Raw genomic sequence first — 6,174 nt, 5'->3', positions numbered from 1 at the left:
TAGAGTTGGGGGTTGGGGAAGGAGCAGAGGGAGAGGGAGAGAGAATCCTAAGCAGGCTCTGCCATGGCAGGGCTCAGTCTCATGACCCTGAGATCATGACCCAAGCCAAAATCAAGAGTTGGAATCTTAACCAACTGAGCCACCCAGGTGCCCTGTTAGCTGTTATTTTCAATAGGTATTTATCAAGCACCCATTACACTGATATTGTGCTATATAAATGCTGGAAATGCCACAATGAGCAAGACAGGCATAATTGGTCCTCATAGAATTTACAGTTTAGTGGAAGATTCAGACAAATGCACAGTTCATTATAGTACAGTACAATAACCACCATGATGGGGTAGTGTAGGGTGCGCAGTTGCTTAATGGAAGACACTTTACCCAGACTAAGAAAATCAGGAAAGTTTTTTTGGACCAACTTATGTCTAAGCAGAGATCTGAAAGATGGGTAGGAGCTTGCCATGTGATAGTGAATGGGGTGGAGGAATAGAATTTCAAGTGGACAGGATACCTAGAGGACCCATTAAGAGAGAGTTATACAGGGAGAGAGAACATGGCACATCTAAGGCCTTAAAGAGGCTCAGTTAAATGTACTATATGGCTCAGGGCAGATGTAGTGCACAAGACCATTTTATTCTGAGAACAGGGAGTCATTGAAGAGACATAAAAGGAGACTGTCATGTTCTGATTTTAGTTTTTTAAAGATCCCTGTAATTCCAGTATAGATCATGTAGTGGAATGAGTTAGAAGTGGATACAGGGTGGCCAGTTAAAATGCTACTACAACATCCAGAGGATTGTCCTGGCTATGAACTCTAGTACAATGTTAAACAGAAGTGGCATGAGTGGACATCCTTATTCCTCCTCTTAAGGGGAAAGCAGTCTTTCATCATTAAGTATGATGTCAGCTCTAGTTTTTGGGTTTTTTTTGTAGATGTCCTTTATCAAGGTGAGGGAGTTCCCTTCTATTCCTAGTTTGCATGAAAGAGTATTGGTTACTGTCAAATGCATAATGTGTCTGTTGATGTGGCTCTTGGTTTTCAGTCTATTGATATGGTGTATTACATTAATTGGGTTTTGGATGTTAAGCCAACCTTACATTCATGGGATAAATCCCACTGGGTCATGCTGTATGATTCTTTTTATATGTTGCTAGATTTTGTTTACTAGTACTTTGTTGAGGAATTCTGCATCCATATTCCTAATAAATGTTGAACTGTAGTTTTCTTGTTATGCCTTTGTCTGGTTTTGGCATCAAGGTAATACTGTATTTACTAAATGAATTGGGAAGTGTTTCCCTTCTAAAGAGTTTGTGAAAATAGGTATTAATTCTTTAAGTATTTGATACAGTGCACCAGTAATGCCAATGACGCCTGGGCTTTTTTTATTTGTGGGGTTTTTTGGACTAATAATTACTTCTCTTTACTTTGATATAGATATATGCAGATTATCTGTGTTTTTTTCTTGAGCCAGTGTGTGTGTGAATATATATATATTCATAGTATTCCTTACTAATCTTTTTTATTTTGGTAAAGTTAGTAGCAACATCTTTTTCATTTCTGATTTTGGTAGTTTGAAACTTCTCTCTTTTTTTCTTGGCCAACCTAACTAGAGTTTATCAATTTGTCAATCTTTTCAATGAAACATTGATTTTCTCTATTGTCTTGCCATTCTCTATTTCACTAATGTTTATTATTTCCTTCCTTCTTCTTTGGGTTAGGTTGCTCTTCTTTTTCTAGTGTTTTATGGTGTAAGGTTAGGTTATTGATTTTTGTTTTTTCTTCCTTTTTTTGGATGTAGTGTTCCATGATTCAATGTTTGTGTATAACACCCAGTGCTCCATGCAGAATGTGCCCTCTTTAATACCCATCACCAGGACAACCCATCCTCCCACCCCCTCCCCTCTAGAACCCTCAGTTTGTTTCTCAGAGTCCATAATCTGTCATGGTTCGTCTCCCCCTCCGATTTTGCCCCCTTCATTTTTCCCTTCCTACTATCTTCTTCTTCTTCTTTTTTTTTTTAACATATAACATATTATTTGTTTCAGAGGTACAGGTCTGTGATTCATCAGTCTTACAAAATTCACAGCATCGCCATAGCACATACCCTCCCCAATGTCTATCACCCAGTGACCCCATGCCTCCCACCCCCCACCACTCCAGCAACCCTCAGTTTGTTTCCTGAGATTAGGAATTCCTCATATCAGTGAGATCATATGATACATGTCTTTCTCTGATTGACTTATTTTGCTTAGCATAATACCCTCTAGTTCCATCCATGTTATTGTAAATAGCAAGATTTGGGTTTTTTTTTGGATGGCTGCATAATATTCCATTGTATATATATACCACATCTTCTTTATCCATTCATCTGTCGATGGACATCTTGGCTCTTTCCATAGTTTGGTTATTGTGGATATTGCTGCTATAAACATCGGGGTTCACATACCCCTTTGGATCACTACATTTGTATCTTTGGGGTAAATACCCAGTAGTGCAATTGCTGGGTCATACGGTAGCTTTATTTTCAACTTTTTGAGGAACCGCCATAGTGTTTTCCAGAGTGGCTGCACCAGCTTGCCTTCCCAACCAACAGTGTAGAAGGGTTCCTCTTTCTCCACATTCCTGCCAACATCTGTCATTTCCTGACTTGTTAATTTTAGCCATTCTGACTGGTGTGAGGTGGTATCTCATTGAAGTTTTGATTTGGATTTCCCTGATGCCGAGTGATGTTGAGCACTTTTTCATGTGTCTGTTGGCCATTTGGATGTCTTCTTTGGAAAAATGTCTGTTCATGTCTTCTGCCCATTTCTTGATTGGATTCTTTGTTCTTTGGATGTTGAGTTTTATGAGTTCTTTATAGATTTTCGATACTAGCCCTTTATCTGATACGTCATTTGCAAATATCTTCTCCCATTCTGTCAGGTGTCTTTTGGTTTTGTTGACTGTTTTTTTTGCGGTGCAAAAGCTTTTTATCTTGATGAAGTCCCATTTTTGCCCTTGCTTCCCTTGACTTTGGCAATGTTTCTAGGAAGAAGTTGCTGTGGTTGAGGTCGAAGAGGTTGCTGCCTGTGTTCTCCTTTAGGATTTTGATGGACTCCTGTCTCACATTGAGGTCTTTCAACCATTTGGAGTCTATTTTTGTGTGTGGTGTAAGGAAATGGTCCAGTTTTATTCTTCTGCATGTGGCTATGCAATTTTCCCAACACCATTTGCTGAAGAGACTGTCTTTTTTCCATTGGACATTCTTTCCTGCTTTGTCAAAGATTAATTGACCATAGAGTTGAGGGTCCATTTCTGGACTCTCTCTTTTGTTCCATTGATCTATGTGTCTATTTTTGTGCCAGTACCATACTGTCTTGATGATGACAGCTTTGTAATAGAGCTGGAAGTCTGGAATTGTGATACCACCAGCTTTGGTTTCCTTTTTTCAATATTCCTCTGGCTATTCGGGGTCTTTTCTGTTTCCATAAAAATATTAGGATTATTTGTTCCATTTCTTTGAAAAAAGTTGATGGTATTCTGATAGGGATTGCATTAAATGTGTAGATTGCTCTAGGTAGCATTGACATCTTCACAATATTTGTTCTTCCAATCCATGAGCATGGAACGTTTTTCCATTTCTTTGTGTCTTCCTCAGTTTCTTTCATGAGTATTTTATAGTTTTCTGAGTACAGATCCTTTGCCTCTTTGGTTAGATTTATTCCTAGGTATCTTATAGTTTTGGGTGCAATTGTAAATGGGATCGACTCCTTAATTTCTCTTTCTTCTGTCTTGTTGTTGGTGTATAGGAATGCCACTGACTTCTGTGCATTGATTTTATATCCTGCCACTTTACTGAATTCCTGTATGAGTTCTAGCAGTTTTGGGGTGGAGTCTTTGGGGTTTTCCACATAAAGTATCATATCATCTGCAAAGAGTGAGAGTTTGACTTCTTCTTTGTTGATTCGGATGCCTTTTATTTCTTTTTTTTTGGTCTGATTTCTGTGGCTAGGACTTCTAATACTATGTTGAATAGCAGTGGTGATAGTGGACATCCCTGCTGTATTCCCGACCTTAGGGGAAAGCTCTCAGTTTTTCCCCATTGAGAATGATATTCGCTGTGGGTTTTTCATAGATGGCTTTTATGATATTGAGTTATTTACCCTCTATCCCTATACTCTGAAGAGTTTTGATCAAGAAAGGATGCTGTACTTTGTCAAATGCTTTTTCTGCATCTATTAAGAGGATCATATGGCTCTTGTTCTTTCTTTTATTAATGTATTATGTCACACTGATTGATTTGCAGATGTTGAACCAACCTTGCGGCCCAGGTATAAATCCCACTTGGTCGTGGTGAATAATCCTTTTAATGTACTGTTGTATCCTCTTGGCTAGTATTTTGGTTAGATTTTTTGAATCCATGTTCATCAGGTATATTGGTCTGTAATTCTCCTTTCTGATGGGGTCTTTGTTTGATTTTGGGATGAAGGTAATGCTGGCCTCATAAAATGAGTTTGGAAGTTTGCCTTCCAATCCTATTTTTTTGGAACAGTTTCAGAAGTATAGGTATTAAATCTTCTTTAAAAGTTTGGTAGAATTCCCCTGGGAAGCCATCTGGCCCTGGGCTCTTGTTTGTTGGGAGATTTTTGGTAACTGTTTCAATTTCCTTAGTGGTTCTAGGTCTGTTCAGATTTTCTATTTCTTCCTGGTTCAGTTTTGGTAGTTGATACATCTCTAGGAATGTATCCATTTCTTCCAGGTTATCTAATTTGCTAGCATATAGTTGCTTATAATATGTTCTTATAATTGTATTTCTTTGGTGTTGGTTGTGATCTCTCCTCTTTCATTCATGATTTTATTTATTTGGGTCATTTTTCTTCTCTTTTTGATAAGTCTGGCCAGGGTTTTATCAATCTTATTAATCCTTTCAAAGAACCAGCTCCTAGTTTTGTTGATCTGTTCTACTGTTCTTTTAGTTTCTATTTCATTGACTTCTGCTCTGATCTTTATTATTTTTCTTCTCCTGCTGGGTTTAGGCTTTATTTGCTGTTCTTCTCCAGCTCCTTTAGGTGTAAGGTTAGGTTGTGTATTTGAGACCTTCCTTATTTCTTGAGAAAAGGTTGTATTGCTATATACTTTCCTCTTAGGACCGCCTTTGCTGCATCCCAAAGATTTTGAACAGTTGTGTTTTCATTTTCATTGGTTTCCATGAATTTTTTAAATTCTTTAATTTCCTGGTTGACCCATTCATTCTTTGGTAGGATGCTCTTTAGCCTCTATGTATTTGAGTTCTTTCTGATTTTCCTCTTGTGATTGAGTTCTAGTTTCAAAGCATTGTGGTCTGAAAATATGCAGGTAATGATCTCAGTCTTTTGGTAGTGGTTGAGACCTGATTTATTACCTAGGATGTGATCTATTCTGGGGAATGTTGCATGGGCACTAGAGAAGAATGTGTATTCCGTTGCTTTGGGATGGAATGTTCTGAATATGTCTGTGAAGTCCATTTGGTCCAGTGTGTCATTTAAAGTCTTTATTTCCTTGTTGATCTTTTGCTTAGATGATCTGTCCATTTCAGTGAGGGGGGGTGTTAAACTCCCCTACTATTACTGTATTGTTGTTGATGTGTTTCTTTGCTTTTGTTATTAATTGCCTTATATAATTGGCTGCTCCCATGTTAGGAGCATAGATATTTACAAGTGTTAGATCTTCTTGTTGGATAGACCCTTTAAGTAGGATATAGTGTCCTTCCTCGTCTCTTATTATAGTCTTTGGTTTAAAATCTAATTTGTCTGATATAAGAATTGCCACCCCAGCTTTCTTTTGGTGTCCATTAGCATGGGAAATGGTTTTCCACCCCCTCACTTTCAATCTGGAGGTGTCTTTGGGTATAAAATGAATCTCTTGCAGACAGCATATCAGTGGGTCTTGTTTTTTAATCCAATCTGATAGCCTGTGTCTTTTGATTTGGGCGCTTAGCCCATTTACATTCAGGGTAACTATTGAAAGATAAATTTAGTGCCATTGTATTGCCTGTAAGGTGACTGGCACTGCATATTGTCTGTGTTCCTTTCTGGTCTCTGTTACTTTTAGGCTCTCTCTTTGCTTAGAGGACCCGTTTCAAATATTTTTGTAGGGCTGGTTTGGTGTTTGCAAATTTGTTCAGTTTTTGTTTGTCCTGGAAGCTTTTTATCTCT

This window comes from Mirounga angustirostris, unplaced genomic scaffold, assembly GCF_029215605.1.
Source record: "Mirounga angustirostris isolate CCGP_5_RB_7025 unplaced genomic scaffold, mMirAng1.0.hap1 SCAF_5, whole genome shotgun sequence".
In the NCBI taxonomy this organism is placed as follows: domain Eukaryota; kingdom Metazoa; phylum Chordata; class Mammalia; order Carnivora; family Phocidae; genus Mirounga; species Mirounga angustirostris.
The sequence above is the reverse complement of the archived record's forward strand: the minus strand, read 5'-3'. Positions refer to the sequence as shown.